General features: G+C 40.3%; 1 protein-coding gene and 2 long non-coding RNA genes across 7 annotated transcripts in view; 1 reads left to right on the top strand and 2 right to left on the bottom strand.

Moving 5' to 3' along the window:
• rbms3 (RNA binding motif, single stranded interacting protein) overlaps positions 1-26,568 on the bottom strand; it is a 277,803-nt gene that overhangs the window by 214,748 nt on the left and 36,487 nt on the right. The gene's annotated exons all lie outside the window — the stretch shown is intronic.
• On the top strand, positions 827-17,238 carry LOC116701723 (uncharacterized). Its single transcript, XR_004334992.1, has 3 exons — positions 827-972; positions 9,406-9,414; positions 17,226-17,238. It is a non-coding gene; the product is annotated as an uncharacterized LOC116701723 (long non-coding RNA).
• On the bottom strand, positions 5,783-13,533 carry LOC116701724 (uncharacterized). The gene is made up of 3 exons (XR_004334993.1): positions 13,522-13,533; positions 10,674-10,678; positions 5,783-5,918 (listed from the first exon to the last, which is right to left on the bottom strand). It is a non-coding gene; the product is annotated as an uncharacterized LOC116701724 (long non-coding RNA).

The following is a 26,568-nucleotide window of genomic DNA, read 5'->3' as shown; positions in this document are numbered from 1 at the left end:
TACGCCCAAAACACACCTATGAATTAATGAAGACATTAAATACAACCTTTTCAAACCATGCACATGGTAGACAAAAACTTTTTTCCGCCGTCAAACTAGTAAAAATGAATTTGGACATGTCCTAAACAAACCTGCGCCATGCGCTTAGATTGTTAAAATAGGGCCCAATATGTCTAATAACTGAGTGAATCTGAGGCTAGTCAATATCAGCTGTGATGATATGACAGGATATTTCTTTTTTTGAGGCAATAGTGAAAATTTGATGTGCAGGGAAAAAAGCATGTATTGCTACTGGTGGAATACAATGCTGCTGTCAGTGTTCTCTTTATACGGTCATTGGGTCTGTTGGTCTAATTGTCCTTGGGGCTGTTCTTTGGACCCTGATGGATCAGGAAAATAGATGTATGCAAATCAGAGTCAGGTAGATTTCCTCAGGTCTGTTTTGGATCGGGTCTGGTGTAGATCTCTAATCTGAAGACATTACTTTGGTTTTAGGGAAAATCTAAATTGTAAAAAATGCTATACCCTAAATTGAAAAATAAATATTGAAATATAAAGTGTCATCCTCCTTGTAATTTACTACAGCACTTAAGTTTCAGTTGTTTATCACTGGATGCAAAAGAAGAGAAAACTGTAAAAACCTTCCACTAACTTTAAAACACTAAGAAAATCAAATAAATGTTTTGAATAGGGTTCAGCTTCCTTGTTTGATGCAAAATCAATACTTCTAAAAACAGTTACGGCCACAGGGTCTCAAAGTGCAGCCACCATGCTCTGTGTCTTTAGCTGCAGACTGTAAGTGGTGTTGGAAATCTTTCCAGTGAAATACAGTCACATGTAAGACTGTTTAGCTGCCAGCATTTTAACAGTGTTTAAGCCAGCTAATGCTAACGGTAGGCTAACGTTACCTGCTGCCAAGTGTGGTGTTAACTAGCGTCACATGTAGCGATGCTTCTGTTGCCTCAAACGTCCGTTTTGGGGCACCAGAGGGCAGCACATTAATTTAAGTGGCACATAAATTCACATTGCTCTTCAGTCAGCTAGATTTTTTATTTTTTATTTAAGCTTTATTTAACCAGGTAAGCAAATTGACAACAAATTCTCATTTGCAACAGTGACCTGGCCAAGACAAGGCATAAAACATGCGAGACAATAGAGTTACATATAAAATATGTAAAATATAAACATACAAAATAAGTAGATACCAGTCTGAGGAACCGATGTCATATTGGCAGTATAAAGACAGGCTATTAATTTCACCGAACTATGATTCCAGCTGTTTACCCACTTGGGCAGCTGAGCTGTGTCTGAGTGGATCACACCTCCAGACAAATGCTTTCCTGCTGACATTTTAGTCCTCTTCTTATGTATGCATTTTATACACCCACTTCCCTGGCTCTATCACTTTGTCTGTACGCCTCGCTCTATTGCTGTCTCCTTTTCTCTCTCTTTGTTTCTGTAGATCTTTCCACCTCTCTCTCTGTCCAACTGTCTCTCCATCTTTCCATCACTCGATAAACGGTGGATGACTGATGCCTCTGATTGCCTGAGGCCTCTGAGTCCACCAGCACACTAAATCCCAAGTGTTGTTTTGAGCTCTATGCCATTAAAACAAACACCTACAAAATGTAGAAATAACCACACATGATTACTAAGACAGAGTAAGCTGTGGTAAAAGAGTTCAGAACATATCCACAGTGCTCTTAAAGCTATATTGGTTAGATTGTCTCAATCATGAGGAATTCTAAGTAATGACACACAAACAAAACTGTCAGCACATCCACATGATACAAGCCTTGTGTGATTGTGCCCCATCCCCACCCCTCCCCCGTCCAGTTGCTAGTAACCAAGGAGGACACGGAGAATTAAAAAAACATTGACTCTTCAGAAGAAGTAATCATCTTTACTTGATTTTCTGAGTGCGAATGTCGCCAGACACCAATTTCTGAACATAGCCATACTGAGAAAAACAGAGAGTTCTGTGGACCTAATAATCTTAGCTTTTTATCAACTTATTTGGCATTGACTTAAGTATAACGGACGTTCATTGCTAGGGGTGACAATTTGATTACATTTTTGTTTCTAACGTCACGGTTTGATTCTCAATTTTTACATTTCTTTTTTTTAAGCAGAGCTTGCTATGCCATTTTTAGACTAGACTATTACGCAATATGCTTACATCAACATAATAATAATAACTTATATTTCCAGTCAATTGGAAACTAGTTTTTCTTTTGTAACTGCAGTCTTCTTCATAGAAGATGACATTCAAGTTCACAACAAAACAAACAAAAAACAAGCCATGTCCATAGTCTTCTCTGAAAAATAAAGTGTCTTAAACTATTTCTAAACAGTTGAACATATCCCACACAGATAACTGCCATGTTAGTTGTGATTCCAGTGGAATAAGAGGAGTTCTGTCAATGGCTCTCCTCCATCTGCAATTGCCATGCTAGCTTTTGACTCGCTGTAGCTAAATAAGAGGAGGTTGACTGGCAGCACTTAAACACTAGTGCTAACAAACTGACCGAAGAGTGTTTTTATTACCTCATTCGCTGAGTGCGATCGGTGAATGCTCCATTTGTGTGTGTGTGTGTGTGTGTATAAAGCTGGTCTTCTTCTGCTACTATGTGTGTAGTAATCTCCGCAAGCCGACCGGACATGACATGGGGGCGTGGCAGTATCAACGAGAATTCAAGATTGTAACTTAATTTTGGTGACACCATTATTCATTAATATAAAAAGGTTACACACCAAAGCTTTACTTAACACTAATTATAAAGCATATTTATGCTACAAATTAATTACTGTATAGTGTACTGAAATTCAACGATCAATCTGCAAACAACTCTTTGTTACCTAATCATGGTATTTTAAGTGCAAACAATTTAAAACAGTAGTACTGTAGGTTTGGACAATGAACAACCTTCTCATTTATAGATCTACAAACTGACGATAGCTGCAATACACAGTGACATCTTACCAGAGGACAAACCAGTCAGCCAACAGCCCAATATTTTTAACTGGTCCTGCTGCTATTTAACAAGACAATATGTCAGAGGTGAGCCAGCATGTGTCAGGAAATGCTTTGAAATGCACTGATGTATAAACAAGACAGAGACAGAGATAGACCTAGAGCCATGCCACTAGCAATGCTGAATAAATAGTTATTATCTGATAATTTACCTTGATATATATTTCAGATCATATCATCCAAGCCTTGTTACAATAATTTTTCTACATCCTATTCCTAAATATAAGCTGTTGGAAAATGACTGTGGTGGTACTGTAGAAACCACATGTATCTATCTACACAATGTAGCTTGAGGCAGGAAAAGGCATCAATTCAGTTTGTCTGTCATTGACACATCTGTCCCAGTGGCCCAAAGTGAGCAGACGAGTAGGGGTGGAAGATTAAAAGGACATGAGCGTGGCTTTCAGGTGACGTAGAGTCTTCCATGGCCGATTGTTTAAGTCTGACTCTGTGTGGGTGTGTGTGTGAGTGAGTGAGTGCAGAAAGAAAGAAAGAAAGAAAGAAAAGAAAGACAGAAAGGCCTCTTATTGTATCTTTCCCTCACTTCCCATCTTCTTCTGCAGTGTCCTTGGGTTTCTGTTCTCTCCAGATGGGCTCTGGTTGCTGCAGCTTAGGATGACGTGGAGCCCAGCTGCCTACTGCTGCTGCTATTTCTAGGTCTGTGCCCCCTTTCCACCTCAAGGAAACCTGATACCACCTTCAAACAAGCACATCTGCCAGGGATCACAGATCACACTGTGCATAAGTAGTGCAGGTAAAGAGAAACACTTTTTTAATTATATGAAAGAAAGAAAAAGAGGTATTGTGTATATATTGAAATGGTCATCTGTCATCCCTTTTTAACAACAATGGGCTGCTGAGCAGAAAGTTCACTTAAAAGAAACCACACACACAAATAGGAACAAAAAGTCATGCAGACACACATACATATTACTCATATGAATGACAACTCCCAAAGGGTCAGGGTCAAAAGATGCACAGAAAATGCCATTCTCCTCTACACAGTCTTTTCTCCTCTCAGGCTTAGAATCCCTTTTGTTTTGTCTCTGTCAGATCCCTGTGGAGGCTGGAAATGAAGAATTAAGACAAGAGCATGAGAAAACAAATTAAGTTGCAACAAAGTTGGCTAACACTGCAGTCCTCCAATAACAACACTTCTTGATAAAAGTCTATTTTCTCAGCACACTCTTTCCACATGATGTTATCATTTTGCTTTGAATTCAATAAAGTCTTCTCTCTCCGCTCAGATAAAAAAACTGTATTGTTTTGAGATGAGCACAAAGTTTTCACGATGAAGCCTTCTCAAATACGACATGCTGAAATGCTGAAAATGTAATGCTGTGAGAAGCAGTTATGAACGCAAATCATTATTAAACCTTTGTTAGTTTTGATTTCCACTAAAACAAGAACACAATTAGAATTATACACTGAGTAAAGGAGACACAATTAATTCCTGTGGTAAGAGTTGTATCAAGCTTTAATAATATGTTTGTCCTCAGCTATTACAAAGTAAAACTATTTCTGGAGGACACATAAACACCTTTCTCCCTGCAGCCTTGCTCTCCAGCTTTGGGTGAAAGCAGTGGAAGAGATCGTAAGGCCAAGGTACAGAAAACACTTCAGTCACATTTAACTCAAATGTTTAGTAATGACACAAAAAGGCCAACTTTTTTACATTTGAATACAACGGTTAGCAGTATTGTTTAGAAAATACATTAAACTAGGCTTTTTATTTAAAGAGCAAACCACTTAAGTGTAGGGTTTAGTGCTCCTTTTAGTGGACATTGCCGAATGACAAGTGTGAACATTGAGCCTTTTTATATATCATGGTGATGAACACCTTTAGAGTGAAGAATGTTTTCACATTGCATCATATCTCAAGCTCTATCTCATGAACCACTATCCCTCCATCTCACTCGGTCAACGTATGAAAGACAGGGCGGAAGGGACTGCAGTGGGTGGGGGGGGAGAAGCTTGATTCTGCCAGTCTACACCCCAGTGGAGCATAACAGGGTACGCATGTAGAGTCATGAGCACATTCCAGCTCTCCTCTAGACCGCTGACACAGGGACATGTCAGAACAGTGGCTCTTGGCCCCCTGAGAAAGCTAGACAGCTATACTGTCACTGTTTTGAAAGGACTGTACTGTAATACCAATGCACTACCACCTGTCAGATAATGCGGCTTTTCCCTTCTTTTGGAATGCACTATTGGTCTGCAAGGGGGAAACTCGCTTGTTCTCAACCCCCACAGCCATTTAGAAGTGCTGGTTAACATTGATGATTTGCTCAAAGACACTGAGTTGAAACTCAGATGGCATAGAAAAGCCCTGAAAACACTGATCTAAAGGAAGTAGCTTTGGCACTTGAACTTGTGTGCATTCAGTATATAATTAAGTTAATGAAGTGCAAGCACTCATGTGCCTGCCCTGCGGTGATAAGTGCAAAGTGAATATTTGCTACTCATGGTGTTAGTGATAGACCTCTGTACCAAGAGTGCAGCTTCCTGCCTACAACAGTCGCACAACACAAATCACAGGGCATGAGAGGATAAATGGGAGGCGAAATGTCGAGAGACACACATTACAGCAGCCAAAGATACTGCAGTTCCTACACACCAGTGGCAAGTTTGGCCAAAGGCCAGGAAAAGCTTTATCATGATACATTTGAAAAGTTTAGTCCGTAGACATTTGAAAAGCTATGTTTAAAACACATTTTGATTGATTTGTATGGCAAAAGTTGATTGCCATTAGGATTTGGTCCCGAAACGCAGTGCCAATAGGGCACCGGTGTTGACGTAAACGGTAGTAACGAGACCGAATAAGAACAAAAATGTTGTTGCCTGACTTTACACTACACTCAACAGCAGGTAACGTTAGCCTATGCTGACAGCTAACGTTAAACAGTGTAAAGTGTGACTGATTTTCACTGTAGAGGTTTCCAACATCGGGACGCAACAGTCTACTTTGCAGAGCAGCAGCTGCCGTTGTCAGAATCAAACAACACAAACGCTAGACGGTTACAACAGGTAGCCTCGTGGCGCATTCAAAGTTATTGCAAAATACCCTTTTCCCATCTGGTAGTTGTTTTTGTCGTTCAACAGCAATTTACTGTTGAAATAAGTTATTGTTAGAAATTATAGTTATTGCATTATTATTAAATCTTTAATTTTTACCATATGGCCTTTAACAATAGAAAAGCCGTTCTTTAATGTTGTTTAGTACCCTTTCTTTTTTCTTCTTCTTTTTTGTAGATGATTAAAAAGTATCGTTTCAGGTACCGGCACCGTTTTAAATGTATCGCTTTAGCACCGGTATCGGAAAAAAAACAGTCATTATTAATAATCATTATCATTATTAGTTGGACATACATGTTTAAGTCATGAGATGATTTCTGCTCATTACATCATGCTCTATATAAGGACTGCAACAACTGATTGATTCAATCAATTAACACATTTTATAATTGATTTGTTGGGTCTATGTTATGTTGCGCTGTGGTAATGTGAAGTAAGCCAGCTAATGGAAATGCCTTGTATAGCTCACGTGATGAAATACGGGAAATCACACCATCTCCTCTGGAACCATTTGAAAAATTATTAATTAGAGACTACTACAGAGTACAGTGTCAAGTCTTCAAAAGTATAAGTATGTATAAGTATACTTTGGAGCTACAATACGTGGAGGATGTTGGAGCTGCATGAATGGGTAAAGACTCTGTTAATTAGTAACCTTGACTTTACAAAACTGCCTCCATTACAAAATGGAGAGAAAATTGGAAGGTAACTTAACGTTATTTTTGTCCACATTGTTTTTAAATTAACCTGTAATTGTACATTTCTCAGTCAAACAGACACAAAATAGCCTAAATTAAATCCTTTATTTATTCACAACAGAAACTTGAGCAATATCTGAAATAGATATTTACATTTCACTTGTATTCTCAGTGCATGGCTGCATCCTCACTGTCCATTTATGTATTTAAAAAATTTTCTTTTGTAGTGGCCTATTTTTTTTCCTTCTTGATGTAGCATACATTTACTTTATTTGCCAATTCTATAATCCAATCCATCCTATTATCCAATTAATAATCAATTAGTCAAATTAATAATTAACATTGATTTATTATCAAAATAGTTGTTCATTGCAGCCCTACTCTATAGTATACTCAAATTGGCATATCATGTAAAGTGAACATCATGTCATGCACAGCGTGGAGAAGAAAAATGTGTCAGCTAATGAACATCACTTTTTGCTTCTGTCGTCATTTCTCAAGGGCCAAATGATTTGGTGCACACCAACATTCAGCAAATGGCCAAACTAACAATAAATCACAAAACAGCAGGAAGGGTACACCCCGGAACACTGAGTCAGCTCCAGAAACTTTATGATTTATGCTTGCCCGAGCCATCAATCTCTGTTATTCCGTCAAAAAAACAGTAATAGCTTCCGAAGTCACGCAGCAAGTCTTCCTTAAGTTCATAGGGTCTAATGAAACTATCATTTTAGGCTTTGGTTTATTTTGGTGGTCAATGTTTTCAGCGGCAAGATGCATTTCACTGCACTGCACAACAGAAATCCTCCTACTGCAGCGTGTGTCCTCTGGGGCTGAGAGAGGCCATGTAGGCAACTGCAGATGGAGGATCACACTTTCCACATGCTCCACACCCTGTTTTATATAGCCTCTCAAGCTGTGAGAAAGCAGGGTAGTCTGCTGCCAGACTCAATTTAATTACTCATAGTACACATACATACAGCCGGGATATAGTGATGATGTCCATGTGTGAATGTGTGCACGTGTTTAGGCCCTATGTGCAGCAAGTAACAATAAATGTTGCAATAAGGCGTATGACTCTAAACCCTTCAGAGTTTCCTTATGTTTTTCATCTCGCCATATCAGTCAAATCAGACCACTATACATACTCAGACCTCTTTTAGCACATCCTATCTCTCAGGCAGATAAATGAGAGTGATTTCTTTTGACAGCTCGGGTATGGAAATGGAGCTACGGGCTAAGAGAGGTGACATGATATAGACAACAAAGTCAAGCGAAGAGTCGGGGAGAAACAAGGAGCCCCTAAAGTGAGAAAAAAAAACACCAGTCTTGGTGTTGATGTGTTAATCTGTCAAAGTGTCAAAAGAAAATGACGTGACACAAAGAGGCATCAAAAAATACCCCGATGAAAACAGATAAAGACAAGTTACATGGATACATATACTGTAGAGCAGTGGTTCCCCACCTGGGGACCGCGCACCAAAGATCACGGGGGGTGACGTTAAAAACAATATATTTGCACGTTAAATTATGATAGTACACTAGAATAGATAATGTATACGAAAGTCTGCATAAAAAAAATATATTTTTGTTCTCACTTAAAATTATAGTCAGGCTACTTAGTAGACCGAACCTCTTAACCTGTGACCCTTGCTGTCATCAGGTCAGCTGCTAGCTGCTATCATCCAAGTCTTTTACCGCCGCCATGGCATCACAATTGTATGAATGAAACATGTCTGAGAAACGTAAAAGTGCTGAAAAATGACTCCGCTGTATCAAAAAAGAAAGTTATGCTATATGTCGATAGTTACCTCAACTTCGGTTTTATTGAAGGACAGGACAAGTTTCGGCCACAATGTGTCATTTGTAGGCAGAAGCTAGCTAATGACAACACGAAGCCAAGCAAAATGAAACGACACCCAGAAACAAAACAACAGGATCCTTTTGGTCGAGGCCAGAAAACTTGCACTATCAAAAAGATCCAACAACATCAGAAAAGCATTTGAAAAAGCAAGCAGTGATTTCCACTGAGCCACGGAGGCGTCATTTGAGTGTTTGCTATTAATTGCCAAGGCTAAAAAGCCACATATATTGGAGAGCAGATAATCAAACCCGCCTTCCTGAAAATTGTAGAGAGACTGTGTGGCCCACAGGTGGTGGATAAAATGAAAACCGTCCCACTCTGATAACATTGTCAAAGACAGAATTGATAAAATGGCTGGAGATTGTCAAAACCAGTTGCACAAGACACTAAGAAATGTTCCCTTTGCCATTCAGTTGGATGAAACGAGTGTGTTAGACAAGTCTGTGCTCATAATTTATGTACAATAACCTGCCCTACGAGAATCTTGTTGCACGCTGCACTGATGGCGTTGCAGCGATGATGGGCAAAAATAAGGGATTTAAAGGAACATGCCAATTTATTGAGACTTTAGCTTATTCATCCCCCAGAATTAGATAAGTCCATACAGACCCTTCTCATCTGTGTGTGTGTGTCGTAACTCTGTCTGACGCACCCACCCCTAGCCTAGCTCTGCACAGATCCAAGTGACAAAATAACACTAACATTTTCCTATTTACATGTTGTGAACTGTATAGTCACAGCATGTACAAATAACAAGGTCACATAAGAAATAGCCATCTTCTAACCGTATACATACTAGGAACTATTCTCCACAGAATGTGAAGCACTGCAACTTCTGCTACTTGGGTGGAGTGATTTACTGGCAGCACCTGAGAAGCCCCGTGGTGTGGAGAAGAGAGTAACAACGGTGCTTTTCAGGTTGCACTAACCACTCCACCCAAGTAGCAGTGCTTCTCCATCTGTGGGTCAGACAGTGTAACAACATGCATAGAGACGATAAAAGTATGTATGAACTTATCTAACTCTGAGGGATACAGTGAATAAGTTTAAGTCCGAATAAGTTGGCGTTCCTTTAACAGCAGTTTGAAGGAAAAAGCCCTGGGATAGCTAGCAGACAGAGAAGCGGATGCAAGGCCCCGAATCCAACATCCTGCAGCGCAAAGACGCTCTCTGCGCTGTTGTGCATAAAATGGAATACAGAGTTAGGAAAATGTAAAAAGAAGAGCTGCAACAATTTCCACTGCTGATGAACCAGTCTGGTGGCACTGTGCGTGCGTCTTTACGCACTGAGTTTACCCAACACATGAACTTGTTCCTGGAGAAAATTAAGTTTCGTTTTGCCGATGTTGACAAGTACTTATCAAAAGAATCGTGGGTGATGGACCCCTACATTTCCAGCATGGAGGAAGTGGAATACATCGGCTGTGAAAACTAACTTGCTGAACTTTAATCCAACTCTGCGTCAAAGAAATATTTCTAGAACGGATACAAAAGATTTTGGATCGTAAAAGGACATGCTGTTGAACCAAGACTGGCCAAACACGCAATTACAAGATTATTCTCCCCTTGAGCACCGCATATCTGTGTGAGACGGCCTTCAGCGCCCTTGCAACAATAAAAACAACAAAGGCCTGTAACAGGCCGATGTACACCAGAACTTTATGGCGTTTTTCCACTGCTGGTATTGGCTCGCCTCGGCTTGGCTCGGCACGGCTCGGCTCGCCTCGGCCCATTCTATGTTCGTTTTCCATTGCAGATTGCGTAAAGCCTGAGCGTGGCTGGTCACTATAGCAACGCGTGATGACGTAATTTTCAGCGCGACTCACAACAGCACGTCGGCTACTCGCCACAGCCAGAAGAAATGTTTTGTTTCAAAAGAAGCTGAAGGAAGCAACAAAAATCACCGCTAAAAAAAACAGGAGTTTGGGAATATGACGGAGTTCAGACGTCGACATGACGGTTGTTCGCCGACACAACAGGGTAAGTTAAGTTTCCTGGTAACGTTAGCTAACATTTGCATGTGTTCAGCGTCGCAGTCAGTAATTACTATATGCTATAAAGTACATGAACAACCATGATTACACACCAACATGACTGATGTGGACTTGTTGTGTTTTAGAGCATTCAGCTTTGTAAATCGCCGCCGCAGAACGTGGTGGGCGATGTCCGACCGGTGAAACCTCTGGTTCTGACTACTGGGTTCGTATAATTTTATGAGAGTCACGGACAGTCTTATGACAACGACTGGGATGCATCTGGGCCAGCAGAGCCAGGGGGGACACTGTCACAGGGTGCAGAGGAAGAAGACCGGGATGTTGGGAGGGTTTTGTTATAGTATATTGGTCTTGTTTTTTAAAGTAACAGTGTGCAATATGGAACGACATGAAGCGCTAGTAGCCGAACAGTTGAAAAGTGAGAATAGTGCGAGAGGTGGATAATCTGTCGGTGTCGGGCTAGATTTGTTTTAAATGTCCGTTTGTTCGGACACACATCCGCACTCGTGTTTGCTAAAAACGCAGTCATAAGGGCGATTCTCTCCGACCAACCAGCAGTCTGCAGGTAACCACGTCACCTTTTGGTATCGCCTCGGCTCACTTGGAACCTCGACTGGAAAAAAGTACTGGTAGCAGGTCCCAGGGACTTTTTTTGTAATGGAAACCAAAAAAGCGAGTAGAGCCGTGGCGAGTGTCGAGTAGATACCACGCAGTGGAAAACCGCCATTAGACTGGCCGTCACTAACATCACACCGGACATTCCATCCCTAGTCAGAAGTTAGCAAGCCCCAGGTGGCCATTAGGTCATGAATGAACAGGATGACACAGAGAAAAAATAAGAGTTCATAAGAGTTTAATAAGTTATTGGTTGTTACATTAATGCCAAATTGTGTTGTAGCTGTGTTAAAAACAGGTTTATCATGATGTATATTTGCATAAAAGCGTAAGGAGCACTTTGTTATTGTTACTGTTAGAGCAAAATTAATTATTTATATTCACATTTCAAAACTGCCCCCTACCAAAGGTTAAGGACCTAAGAATGGAAACAATCATAATTGTTTTTGGTTTATCTTAAACAAAGAAGTGATTACTTAATTTGTGTGTGTGTGTGTGTGTGTGTGTGTTTTCCGGCAGCTGGGGGGGCTCAGCTTTCCTTAGACATAAGTAGCTCAAGTAACACACATTATGTTAAAAGGAGCATCACACAGTGTGATATTTTGCTGAGCTTTCACCCTGATAGGATGTGTAAACAGACTGCTTGACAGGTCAGCAGCAGCTATTTGACAAGGGAGTTCAGATGCCCATCAGAAACTACATCAAGAATGCAGTGTGTGCTTTCTGCTCTGGAATTTGATGCTGTGTGGCTAAATCACTTAAACACAGTAAGGCCAGAGAGTGCATTAACTTGCACCATAGAAGCAATGCTATTGTGTAAGAACCAAATTTGTCCACCAAAAGGCCATTTGCAAGAGCCACAGAACCACACAAGTTGGCAACATGAGCTGGACCTCTCAATATGGAGCTCACCCTGAAGGCCAAAGGTCTGAGAGCAGGCCAGGCATTCACTGTGTTCGGCACTCGATTAAAGGCAAAGGTCACAACATGCGGAAACCCAAGACATCAATCTAATCTTCCCTGCATAAACGTAGGAATCCATGACCTCTACCACACCACACAAGGAACTGCTTGGGCAACGAAGAGAGAAGAATAAACATGATGAATCATTTAAGACAATGATAGTAAAAGGGCTGGGTCAGCGGGGAGGACATGGAAAAGGGCAGCAGTTTGTTTTTTTTAAATCACAGAAATTGTGGAGAAATCAATGATCAGGAGCAAATTAAAAAAATTCCACAGATAATAAGGGATTTCCAGCGTCCTCTGTATTTCAGGTTTATCAAGAAGGAACGAGTTGGCACTTCCACAGCAGTTGGGGCACATTATGCCTTGATAGAACCAGTAGTTATCAAGCAGCCAGAAGTAGAGTTAAGGAGTAGAGCTGCATTAGATACAGCTAAGAACATTACCCTCCCATACAGCTCTGAAACTTCCTACTGGTTGAACGGAATGACTAAGGATGACAGGGATGCCTAATGTGACTTTCATTAATGATATGCTACAGGCCAGAGGCTGAGGCTGGCCAAGCCCAAATTGAAAAGTGCTGAAGCGTAACTGTGTCGGATGCCCAGTTTCCTAGCCCCATAGTCCGACTGATTGAATTCCTGCCTCGCCCAGTGAAAGAATTCCAAAGCTTCCCTTATTGTCATATCAAGCGGGTGGGTTTGGCTGGATGACATTCTAACTAACCTGCCATGAACTGCAACTATCATGTAAGTGAATTTCAATGTAAAAATAGTCAAAAATCATTGTCAGCTAATATAAATATTTATTTTTGGTCCCTTAAACTTACAGGTGGGAGTAGAACAAATCCAACTAGGTATGTGTCAAACCGACAACACAGCTACCCAAAATGAGTAATAAGTAACAATAAAACTTAACATCATCACACAGTTCTGCATCTGATGGATTTTCATCCTTGTCTATATCGGCTGACCCACTGGTCAAAGTCCCTGCTGTGGTCCTTAGCTAAAAGAGCTGAAAAACTGTTGCATTCACGCAATGACGGAATGATTTGAGGTGTGTGAGGCTGTAGGGGGAGGACTCTAGCTGCTAATTAGAGGTAGATTTTAATACAAAAGACTTTTCTCCGGCATGAAGGGCCTTGTTAGCTGCCAGTCTGACCTGTGCGCTCTGGCTGAGGGGTTGGCTTGCTGCTGCCGAGCTTTCTTCCTTCGCTGACATTGATAGGGGCTCCACAGGAGGGTGAGGAAACAATGGTGTTGACAAGCAGTATCAGACCTAGCAGCATGAAGGCAGGGCCAAACGATTCCACTTCCCAGCCAATTCCATTATCAGGACACACAGACTTTACTAATGCCTGAAAACAAACAATACACAAGCATCCTTCTAATTAAGCCCTTGAGTAGCGCTGCTTAGTGCACCAGCATATCTGTGTTGGATGCCTGCGAACAGGCTGATTGGATTCATCAGCACTTTCAATGTGTTACTGTTTCCTCCCATAGGCCTCAAGAAGACTCCTGGCTGAATTCAGTGGCACATCCAATACATTTCATGTATAAAGCCCCAAGAGGCAGATTGAGGTATTAAGGCTGTCATTTATTTCTTGAGGATTACACACAATCTGACAAAAGCGCCGGTTGATAACAATGCAGACTAGGTCTGAACAGGTATGTCAAAAATGATTATGTCTGTGTATTGTGATGCTAAATATTGTAATTTCGCACAATCAGATTCAGTTTTAGAAAACAGATATACAGTATTTGATATATATTTTTTGCAATATTTACATACTATATACCTCACCCTTAAAGGTCCCATGGCATGAAAATGTCTATAAATGGTGATAGGTGTAAACTGAGCCCTGGGTAGCCTGCTCTGCCTTTGAGAAAAGGAAAGCTCAGATGGGCCGATTTGTAATCTTGCCCCTTATAAGGTCATTGGGGGCAAGGTTACCTCCCCTTTCTCTGCTTTGCCCACCCAGAGAATTTGGCCCACCCATGAGAGAGAGAGAGACATCATGGCTTTCAAACAAGCAAAGTGGCAGTTTGTCAAGGCCACCCCACCCTCTCCTCATCAAAAGCTACAGACTGAATTTTGGGAACAAAACTTCAGATATGGTGTTTTGGTGATTGGTATTAGGGGACCACTAAGGTCTATTTAAAAGCATCCAAAGAGCACCATGTCATGGGACCTTTAATATAGTTTGCCTTTTAGTTCTGGTCCAGCTTTTTACAAGTGAACCAAGGGGACATAATGGAGATGTGGATTAAACTAGTCACACTTTATTTCAAGAGGTTAAAAATGAGAGCAACAACTTATCATTCAAGAGAGCCTCTTTTCACAAAACTAAAGATGTTAATGACCAAAGTAACAGAGAGCGCAAAGGGCTATAGAGAGATTTAAAAAAGCAAGTCAAACTGCTTCAAAATGGTCTTTTAGCGCTTTTAACGCTTGAAAGAGAACGACACAGAATACCCCGAGGTGATCGAAATTAATTAAATGTTGGACGGCAACACACATTCAAACTGTCCACTCTCTTTTTTGAATAAAGCAAATTAATGAGGTGATAACCTAAGAACTCTCCTTGCTTTTTATTTTGAAGATTACTGTTCTCTTTAATGCTTCACTTGATGAGACCAAGAGTGATACACGCAGTAAGGATTAATATCTGGCCAGTGTCTAATTCTTTTCTTTTTAGTTAACAAATTATGCAGCATCAAGGCTCAAGTCTACTAAGTGCTTGAATTGACGAAAGGAGGTTTTGCTCTTCTAGAAGGACATCATTGTATCTCGGCAACAGGTATATGTGTGAGGATAAACTGCAATACACAACTCAAAAGCGCAGATTCAGAACCATGGGGGCTGTCAAGCTTTTTGAGCATGTACTTAATATGAAAAGACCTTCATCATCATGTTACTGTAAGTACTATTGACCCTCCCCATCAAGTCGTTCAACAACTGTAATTTTCTGAAGTACAATAAAGCAGCTTCCACTTCTGCACTTCTGATGTATATCCTCAAGGTTTGCTCTCACATTCAACAACCCGCTCAATCACATCTTTGCAAACACGGCCAAGTACAGAAGTAGACTGTGTGAATTATGAAGAGTACAGTTATTGTTTAAAGCCAACGAGATGTATCCAACAAACTACCTGAGACAACCGCTGTTTTACCAAAAAACTGTATAATTACATTCCCTTGTGGGACAATGAAGGTTTGGACTAAATTGACCAACTCACAATATAGCAAAGAAGTACATGACTGTATGAACAAGCCCCCCTGAAATAATTCATGGTAATCAAAGGGAAATACAGTATGATCTTAACCATGAGATCATTTTTGTCTAGTTGACAACTGCTACCATACAGTATATGCTGCAGTAGCTCATTCTGTAGGGACTTGGGAACCGGAAGGTTGCCAGTTCAAGTCCCTGTGGACTAAGTACGGAGTGTGGACTGGTAGCTGGAGAGGTGCCAATTCACCTCCTGGGCACTGCTAAGGTGTCCATGAGCAAGGCACCACATCCCCAACGGCTCAGGGCGCCTTCATTGTCAGCCCCCTTGCGCTGCCATCTCTTCATTGGTGCACGTATAGGTCATATTTGTGCATGTGTGTGTTTATTTTGGGCCTGTGTGTATTATGTAACACCAACAGAGTCACAGTAATGTAATTTCTCCCCACCCGGGGATCAATAAAGTCTGTCTTCTTCTTCTTCATTACAATCCCAAAATATAACAATAACACAATAATATAACGTGACAGTGCATACAGGGTCAAGGTGTGTGTGAGATTGGAAAGTATAGTGGTAACAAAACAAAATTGTGTCCAATCCCCCCTACCCTTTTCCCAGTCACACACACAGGCCTTTCACCTAGGAATGTGGAGTGCTAGCCAGGGTCTGCAGTCATCAAGGCTTGTGGTTAAATTAAAGCTGGGTGTTTTAAAGGGGATCTGAACTGGTCCCCCTGCATACGCTGGAATGGACTAACAGATAGCCGCCAATTTCCTCTCTCTCAAGAAACTGAAACATTCTCAGTAATGGAGTTGCCTTCTGCACACTGAATGAAATGCGGGGTTGGATTTAGGTTCAACGTAGGTGACCCTTACTTAACTGCACCTCTATGTGTAACGTGCATATTCAATCCAACTGCGCTAATACGTTTTATTGGCTCTCCCAAGGTGCCTGTGGACTGCAGCAGAGAACGATATAGATACGGTTGTGCTTTGTGTCAGATACTGTGTAGGTTAAAGTGATTACATTAAAGGTCAGAATCTTTTGCACCTTGGTGAAGGAGGAATGTGATAACAATACTAATCCCATACAAGTCCACTGGCAATACCAAAGAATGTGCATTCCTCGTACAAACATTGGAGAAAGTAGAGAAAGTGAAGGGAAAGAACTCGTGCTAGAGCATGCACAGCTGAATAAAGAGAAGAGATCAGATCATTGAGATCTTTTCACATGGTATGCAATCTGATAATGACAGCAGAGTATGATGGTGCTGTCAGTCGGTGTTAACGGTCTCCTCCACATAAACACCACATACTTTATGTGCACATCTTTGTCTGAGTACAGCTAGAAGGCATCAGGCTGGTCCTCCCTCCCTCCATGCTCTCCCTCACTGCACTATGGGAGAAATAGTGTAGATAAAAGAAGGCGTTTAAGCTCTGCCACTTGTGGAGAGGTCTCATTTCGAGCCTCAGGTGGTTTTCAAGCACACAGCTAAGATTGAAGGCGAATCACAGACACTGCTCGAGGCCAACCTGCTTTCTACAGCAGTACTGGTGTTATACACTTCTATGCATGCAGGCACACAGGGATAGGGGGAGAGATCAAAAGGAGAGACAGAAAGGGAGGACAGTAACGGAGGAGGAGGGAGGGAAGGGCCAATGTCTTTATCCATCCGAAGATAGACAAAAATACTGAGGCTTCATGGGATGCCTCCTAAAAGGGTGAGATATGACACACCGCCTGCAAGCAGCAGAGAGCAGAGCGTCAAAAAGAAAAAAGGCTGATACAAAACACACAGGCAAAAGGCTAACTCCCTCACATTCATCAAGAGGCTCAGATTTGATTTCAAGCCAAACTAAAGTCTATATTCCTTCCTTCCTCACTTGTTTCCTTCCACACAGACAGACGCATAGATAGATACAGTCTATCTCTTCATTCCTGGACTCACATCCTGCCGGCCTCAATGCTCTCTACAAATCCAAAAAAAAAAAAAAATCAAAAAGTGCCAGCAGTAATTCTACTGCTCATTATTCTTCATTACAGAAGAGAAAAGCACCCAGGGCTAGATCATATTTACTGTTAACTAAAGTTTCGGAGACAATTAGCCCAGGTTGTTAAAATTAATCATTGTTAAAGCCATAATCTCTGAGGCCAGCAGAATCCCCAGCATTTATGGTTTGTTTATTTGAGCGCCTCCTGTGGATATCGACCCAGCCCTGTTGTAAACAGCAGGATAAGGCCTTTTGCGATCGTTGGGTGGATTTACTTTCTGCACAGGAACCAGCCATCCAATTGTGACCTAGATTAGACACACAGAGAGGAAAAACACAGTCTCTCTCCATTTAATGATAACAGTAGGTTCTGTCTGAACAAACTTCTGATTATTTCTGTATTTAATCATATGAAGATTTCATATGATTCATAACAGTTTTTCCACTGTGTTATGAGGATAATAGCTATAGCTGATATGAAATGTTCCAGTCTACCGTTCGTGGGGGGTTATAACTTTTTTCGGTCATTTCAGTCATTGCCTTGTCTTGAAAACTCTTACAGCAGCACTGCTGCATTCTCGCTGCTTGTTGTCATTCCATCGATAATTGACCGTAAACATCAGAGGCTGATAGAATTTGATGGGAAGCTCCATTATGCTAATCTAAGCAGTCGCTTTTTCACAGTCTCGCCGAAAAATGGAGACATGCCTTCATTGCATTTATTTTTCCATTTTCCTCCTTCAATGCATTTTTTTTCTGTAGTGCTTTGTGCACGACTAGATCGTATCTTTGTCTTAAATTATTTGGCCAACATTCTTTTTAATAGGCCATGTGGTCTGCCTCTCAGCAGCGACCAGAAACTAATAGCCCCGGTCACGGTGCTTGACAACCATATAAACATCCCTGGCCCGTTGCACAGAAATATTCACCTGCATTCCATTACCTATTTTTCTCAAGTCATGAGATGGGCACTCTGTCTTCAAAGACGTGGTACTGCAGTTGAGATTACGATATATATTTATGTTGTTACGCTTGTCTAGTTATGGTTGCTAATTTGCATTAAACCTTTGCCTGGTTTTTGTTTGGAGGCGGGACACCTGAGAGACTTATGGCAGAGCCCTCTGCAGATATAAGTATGAATATCCCAAAACTAGAAAGGCATACCACGCATGAATGTGCACGCACAATTTCTGGGACCTGGTTAAGGATTCCGAGGAATTTGGTAATTCATTGTATAATATCCCACATCACTTAGTGAGAGCATTTAAAGCAAGTAGACTCATTTAGAATGGATCTGCTTCAGGCAGCTATAAGGAATTCTATTATTGCCCTTTAAAAAAAAAAAAAAAAAAGTATCTATATGGAAATTTTTCTTCCCCTAATATGGGTCTGCTGGATAGTTACAATATAATCCCAGTGTAATTAATGTTTCCTCCGGCAAAGGGCTGATTAATGCAAGAGCAGGCATTGAGCACATATGGATTTTTAGTGCCAACTATTGGAAGACGGCCATATAGGTAAACACGCCTGTTCTCCCACACACGTGGGATTTCAGTCTTGCACTTTTTGTTGTCCAAAAGTCTCCAATGCACAATAAGATGATAACGGTTTAACAGATAACGGATAATTGTTTTCATTTTAATTATTTAAAAAAGACAAACTCAAATTCTGGCCAAAATGAAAGAATGATTGTAATCTATCAACCAACACAGACCAAACATTCACAAGAAGAATAAGAAAAAGAGGGAAAAGGAAAGACATACAAAACCCATCAAAAAATTGCTGTTTCCTTGTTGCCAATTTAAATTCATTCAGTATTGTGTTGCTTGTCTTAATGCTTTTTATGTCTTATGTAAAGCACTTTGACTTTACCTTGTTGTAGTTGAAAGGTGCTATACAAAAAAACGTGCCTTGCTTTTAAGATACTGATAATAAATGGGGTCCTCTTGTGGCAAGGACAGCTCAGAATATCTTCCACTAATACAGAGTGGGGAGAAAAACATTCTTCTTTTTGTATAGCTATTGTTCAGGGCAAAAACAATAGGTTGCTTGAGTTTTAATGAGCCCTATTTAAATATGTTTGATAGTTCAAACTAAAGGTATGAGAGCCATTCCAATACCTACAATGACACAACCACAACGTGTTTGCCCTGGAAATAAGCTTCACACATAGCTGCCTAGTAAGAGTAGAGCATAGCTGCTACAATATTTGAAAGCATGTTAAGGAACAGAAAAAAAACTGTCTTAGCAATTTCCCACACTGCCCGCTATTCCCAACATTTAGCCATTTCACTAACCCCCACCTCTCCATCACTCCTCTTTCTCCGTCTGTTATTAGCAGCTCTTTAATAATGAACCCAACAGGCATCCTCTTCATTAGGCAAGCAGGGGGAGAGAGGCCAGCAAGCCAGGCTGACCCTGCTACACTCTCGTCATTGGGGAGCTGGCACAGGAATTTTAATAGGAGAGCAACGCATGCACGTAGGTCAGTCCAGGAGACAAACTGTGCATGCCAATCTGAGCTAACCAACCGGCATGAACACAGCAAGTGTGCTGCACTGCTAGCCTGACAGTCTGTATCAAGCGTGGAGGAAGGGAATGAAGACGAGGAAGGGATAAAGGCAAATGGGAAAGCTGTGGGAAAGGGATCAAGAGGGACAACACTGAGGGACTGAGAGGAGACAGGAGAGCAGAAGATGGAATGCTAGGGTTACAAGGATCTGGTGGCAGACTGAGAAAATCCTTGTCACGCTTCTCATACTAATAAAGCAGGTAGGGTTTATTCATGCTTACCCCAACACTTGTTATGAGAGAAAAATGAGAAAATGCAGATGCAACACAGGGACTGTTAAGAAGCTTCTTAATTGTAATCTGAGACTAAAAATGCTACCAGTGGATATCTCCCTAAGGAAACAGAATAAGCTGTGTTTCTTGTCCTCTAAACCAGCCACATGAGTATAAGCTACATAAAAAGGTGTGAGCTTGCAGTGGGCTTTTAGAGCTACTCTGCTAGTCCGGGTAATAAACCATTTCCTCTCTTCCTCCATGCTAAACAGCCTGCCTTTGAGCTACACTGTATATCACCCATTTTAAAATTCCCTTGCCCTGAACAGCACAGGTGATTTGTTGTATATTCACCACTGGGCCAGTGGATTTTCTTTTTTAGCTTCTCCCCACCGTGGTAATTGCCACGTCGACCTTGATGCAGATAGGATAAATGAAACATATCCTCAGTCAGACTCTGCCATTAGTAGCTACACAGAATTACCTAATTTTGTCTGTGATCTCTAAACATTTCTGATTCAGGGCATGCCCGCCTATTCTGCAATACTTTCTACCACTATCTGAGCGCTCACACCGGTGCCTCATTGCATAATATACTGTATGTGTACCTACTATAGCCCAATACCTCAATCCACTTTCACTATAAATTGTGAACAGCCAGCTTCGGTCAAGGGTGGAAGTACAGTACATTAAAATGTTGCAGCCAAAAGAAAATGTTATATAAATTCGCAGGGACTGGGGAGGTAAGCTAAATTAGCTCTGGTTCGGACACTAATATATAGTATGTTACCTACTACATGCTCCATCTGACCAAATGTTTTCCAGATCCAGATAAAGATTTTTAAAGTTTTCCCTTTAATTTGCCTTATGGCTGTCAACTTTCTCAGACGGTTTGCCTTGCCCCGCCTCATTTAGTTACTGTTGCTATGACTGTGAAGCTTTTGTTAACGTTAGCTTCACGAGTTGGTTCAAAATTCCATCTTAAATGTTTTAAAATAAGTGCACAAGACTTGTGAAAGAGGTCTTAGATATGCACTTGACTGCTACACACATGATATGATGCCTTAAGACTGAGGCTAAATTTCCCAAGAAAAAAGGCCCCATCCTCACCAGCAGACGATCATTGTAGAAACATGGAAAGCTTTGTGCTGATATTGCAGCATAGAAGCTAGTTAGTCCTTGTATTTAAGTATAATAAGTAAATATATTAGATATATTTCCAACACAACCCTGTATGGATGCTTAGCCTACTTGTGCACATTTCAAACAGTATGTTATCACAGTCAACAATACAAACGAAAAAAAGCTTTTTAGGATGAAGACTAACCGATGTGTTGCTATTTTGGGTAGCGTTGGCTGAAGTATAAATTTCTTCATGTCCAATAAAGAGCGGAATAGAGCTGCTAACGTTACTGTCAACTCTGATAGCATGACTGGCTTCCACACAGTGGGAAAATATTATACGGATTATAACAGATGCTCTTGAATTTTTTTTATTATTACAAATACAAATAACTAATATTGGTTGTTAATGATATAGCAATGTTCCTTGACAGTGGAAATAACATTTAGTCACTGCTGTATGTCGTAAGCTACTGTATTTCGTGAGCTAACTAGCCAGGCATGCTAACTTTTGCAGATAAACACACACTTTAGTCCATTCCTTACACCATTGCTTGTTTTGGGTTTTATAAAAGGTTTCCTTTTCTTATGATATTTTTCATAACAGGATACATTAACAATCCAAAATAAAACCGCATACCACATTTTCGAACACAACAGTCACATATCTGCATTAGCACCACTGAGGCCAACATTTTCTTTTTACAAATATTCAAATGAAGTCAATAAATCTGCAGAAGGGAACAATAACAATACACCAAACCAGAAAGAGCTAATAAAAATAAATTACCCCTCTATAAACCAATTCTCTTTGACTCATTCCATTACTGAGTATCGACTGTGGTTTTCACATCAGAATATGGAGGTAAGTCGAATTCTGGTAACGCAGTTCTATATGGTGCCTTTTTGTCACCGACAGCAGCTATATTTTGGATCACACCAAAAAATCCATAAATACATCACTTGTAATTGTCCACAGCCTGTCAGTGCTACAATCACAATCTGCTAAGTCATGTGTAGAGGACAAAGACTTTAATGAAGAGCACAGTACTGGGCCTTCCTATTGTTCTAATTTCTTGCCCTGTCAGCTTTGCAAATTAAGAATGATGTTCCTATTTGTCCTGCAGTTTATTTGTTGCAAAATGGTTGATTTAGCTCAAACTAACACACTGTGCACAGCTCCTCCCATTAGTCCCAAGGCACTAAATACTTTAGTGACAGCTGTTTTTGAAAGCAAGAAATGGGAAATGTGTGGAAAAAATGAAAACATTTGAACAGTTTCATTTTTTGCGAGAAATTTGACTCTTGATTAAAAATGACACAGGCTCTTTCACAATGACTGAAAGCCCAAAGAGAAATTCAATGTGGACATTATTCTTCACAATTGTAATGATCCTGGCACAGGTGGTGCTGAAATTTCCCCAACTCGTGAATCACCCAAACTGCGGTATCTTTACGCAAATTACAATGCAATCTTGTTGACAGACTGTGTAGTGGTTGTTCATTAGAGACTTTGAAATTTTATTCCAAAAGCAAACTTGAATAGTCTTAGCCAGATATTATACAAAATTATTTTTACAAAATGATGGTGACCTCATGGCATCACAAGCAGCACAATGAGCACATTTTGCCTTTGAATACTTGCAGTAGTATGCATTGTTAGGACAGATTTAGAAGTGGGAAGCTCAAAAAAATACTTCCTTGGAGGGTGTACAGTCATCACCGTTTTATTAAACCAACACAAACACAAATCTTCTGTCTGATGCTGAACTTAACCCAAACATCAATTTCCTTTATCGTTATTTACTTAAGTCAGTCATAATGTTGGGCACGCTGACTTTTGAGTATAGAAGTAGCTCTCGAGTAAGCTTTGCCCTGGAAATATGGATATCCATTTATGCACTTTCACACATTTCACAGGCTTTACTTTTAACTAAGCTGTTCATTTCTGATGAATGTCACAGTGTGAAAATTTAAATGATTCAGAACTACTGTAATACCAAGCAGAACTAAGTAGCCAAAAAGAAAGTTCTTTCTTGGATAAACTAAATCCACATTTACATAAACATGCATGTAACTGTATGGGTGTGTGTAAGTGTACCTATTGTTCATGTGTCACATCCAAGTCTCATAGTGGTTCCGATGCATCAGATTACCCAATCAGACTCTGCTCGTCCAGTGAGGCCATCAGTCCGACACTAATCCTCCTTTGATGAGTCTAGCTTCACAGGAAAAGCACTGACATTTCACACTAAGGCCTTCTCCCTTTCCTCCGGCCACGCACGGACGGACCTCAGCTCCGGTGAGATGCTCTTTCATTGCCGACCTTGGTGAGATGAAGGTCTGGATTCAGATGACTGGTGGATTAGATGGCAGCTCACAGGAGACTGAGAGACTCATGTCTGAGAGAAAGACTCAGGAGATACGGCCTCAGGAGCAGAGTGAGACGGAGGCCAGGTCTGGGGTCAGGGTTAGTTAGTCAACTCAGAATATCTTTTGGTAAAAGGCAATGTGTCAGCTAAATTGTTTAGTCTCCAACCTGTTAGCAAAAACAACTCCAATATCAGTCATGTGTTTAAAATCTTAAACATAACTCTAAAACTAAGTATACACACAGTAAACATATCAGTGCTCAGTGTTGCAGATGTGCTGCTGAGCTGCTTGAACAACACAGATGAAAGACAATGTATTTTTAAATTGATAAAATACGCAATTCTTATGGAAAAGTAGAAAGCAAGTGGTTAAATGAACAGAACACATTAAAACAAGTCCATGATACCGTGTTTATCTAGTGAGTTAGCTTTATTGTTTGAAACACATTAGGCAGAGGCATTAACAGCCACATGCGTGGCACATCAAATAACCATCAAATGACGTTCTATAAACACAGTGATAACCACTAATCACTGCTGTGTCATTACATAGACAGCAACTGTTAAAATAAGTCATTAATGTACAACCTATGCTGGCTTCTTGCAGATAATTATTAATTATTATGTGTGCAAACTTTCACAAGGTGAAAATGCGTAACAAACGTAGCATACATGGCTTTGACAGCCATAATTGAACATTAACCTACCAGAGGAAAACAGAAAATCGACAGCAAGCTAAAAGATGCAGTCCCACTCTAACATTGTTCACACAAAGAAAATTACAAATGTACTGAAAAGAAATCTGTAATTATGTTAACTGCTAGCAACTCTCAGTGATTATAGTTGTAGACTTGTCTAAAATAGAATGCAACTATGGGCTGTAAAATAGTAGTACAATCTGTGATCACTTTTCTCACATACTGTAGTATTAATCCATCATTAACATCCTGTTGAATTTGGAGCACAGACAAAATGCTGATGCTAGTTGTTTAACTAGAATGGAGGAAAAGAGATCATATATCCCAACACAATTGCATCAGCTCCCAGTGGATTTTGAAGTTGTTTTCCAAAAATCCTGCTGATTACTTATAAAGCACTGAATGGCCAATTTCCTGTTTAGATTACTGCACTTTTATGGTATGTCCCTACTTAACACCAAAATTGATCTTCTAATAAGGAAAACAAAAATGCAGACGAAATGCAACCAACCATTTGCTGTTCAAGAGCCAAAATCTGTCGGGTTTTTCTCAAAACTGTTAACTTTAAATCTTTGGTGCTTTGTTAGATTCTATGTGGTTGTTTAAATTGTTCACTTTGTCTCGCTGCATTGTCTGTTATAAACATTGCAGAACTTAACATTAACTGTTGCCCTGTGAAACCAAATCTGCTTTGCCGATCTTGTTGCCTTGGAAAAACGGGCTCATTGGATGCTCACAGCTCGTTTCTGAATTTGCTTTTTAAAGGGAAATATAAATCCTGTCTTTTAAGTTGATATTATGTCTTAATTGTTTTGTCATTGTCATCTATTATTGTAGGCTATATTCAGTTCTACTGTCAAATCAGCCATCTTTTAGTTTCTTTTCATTACAACAAAAGAAGAAAAATCTCAGTAGATGACAACAAAACTAAACAAACAAACCAGAATTTAAAATTGTCAACAATTAATGTTGCATTTTCTGAAGGAGCAAGAAATTTAGCCTTTGACTGATATGTGTAACACAGACGTCTCATATTCCCACCAAGTATAACCAGGTAGTCACACTGTGCTAAGCACATTACGCAATAGCACCACTGCTGTGGCTAGTGTAATACAAAGTGAAAACCCTCTCGCTTTCAGAGCACAGGATCAATATCTTCATATACAGGTTTCAGAGGCATGTTAGTTTTATCAACTAAAAGCTCTACTGTTGCTTCTGCCTCCGCTTTGGTAACTTTGCACTGCAGACTTGACTGATTTATGAAATAATAAAAACCTAACAACTGGACGCCTATTGATTTCCCTCAGCAGAAGCAGATCAAGAGGTACATTTACGACCAGACAGGGTGCAAGAAATTATACCATAGCACAAACTCGCTATTGATTGTACGGAACAGTGTGTACTGTTAAAAAATTAACTACTGTGTACACAATTTTGTAAAGATAGTGGCGAGAGGAGAGAAGAGAGATTCACAGTCACAGAAAACAAAAACAAGACAAAAAAACTAAACAAAATAAAAATTTTAAAAAACTATCAAGAAAATATGTGCTTTTCTTAATCAAAAATGAACCACCAATTCCCCCCCCCCCACACACACACACACACACACACACACACAACCACCTACAGCCCACAAACAAAGAGGGGAGGACTACAGGTAGAGAAATGCGTTGGTGTGTGGTATATCCAGGGAATATCACCCAAAAACTCAGACCTCAATCATTCCATTAATGCCATTGAAAGCTCATCCATCAATTAGATGTATTTCACAAATTTCCATCACCACGAGTCAATACTTTAGCTTCATATTTTCTCCCACTGCTGATAATTATTTGCATAAAAATGTGCATAATAAATTGGAGCCATAAAGCATCTTACTATGTGATGAATATACATAATTTTAACTTAAATGTACACAAGAGTGAGTGAACACCATGTGGGTATCAATGGGGAAGTCTTGTTGGAAAACTGCAGCAGTGTATCTGCCCGCAGCTGTAAACATGCGCCTAGGATGGAACAGAGAGATGCAACGACAGGCAGATGGACGTGCAAGGGGGGACGAGTGAAAGAGGTAAAACTACATGGGGATAATAATAGGAAATATCACACACACACACACACACACA

The sequence above is a fragment of the Etheostoma spectabile genome, chromosome 14, assembly GCF_008692095.1.
Source record: "Etheostoma spectabile isolate EspeVRDwgs_2016 chromosome 14, UIUC_Espe_1.0, whole genome shotgun sequence".
Taxonomy (NCBI): domain Eukaryota; kingdom Metazoa; phylum Chordata; class Actinopteri; order Perciformes; family Percidae; genus Etheostoma; species Etheostoma spectabile.
Note: the sequence above shows the minus strand (reverse complement) of the source record. Positions and strands in the feature narration are given on the sequence as shown.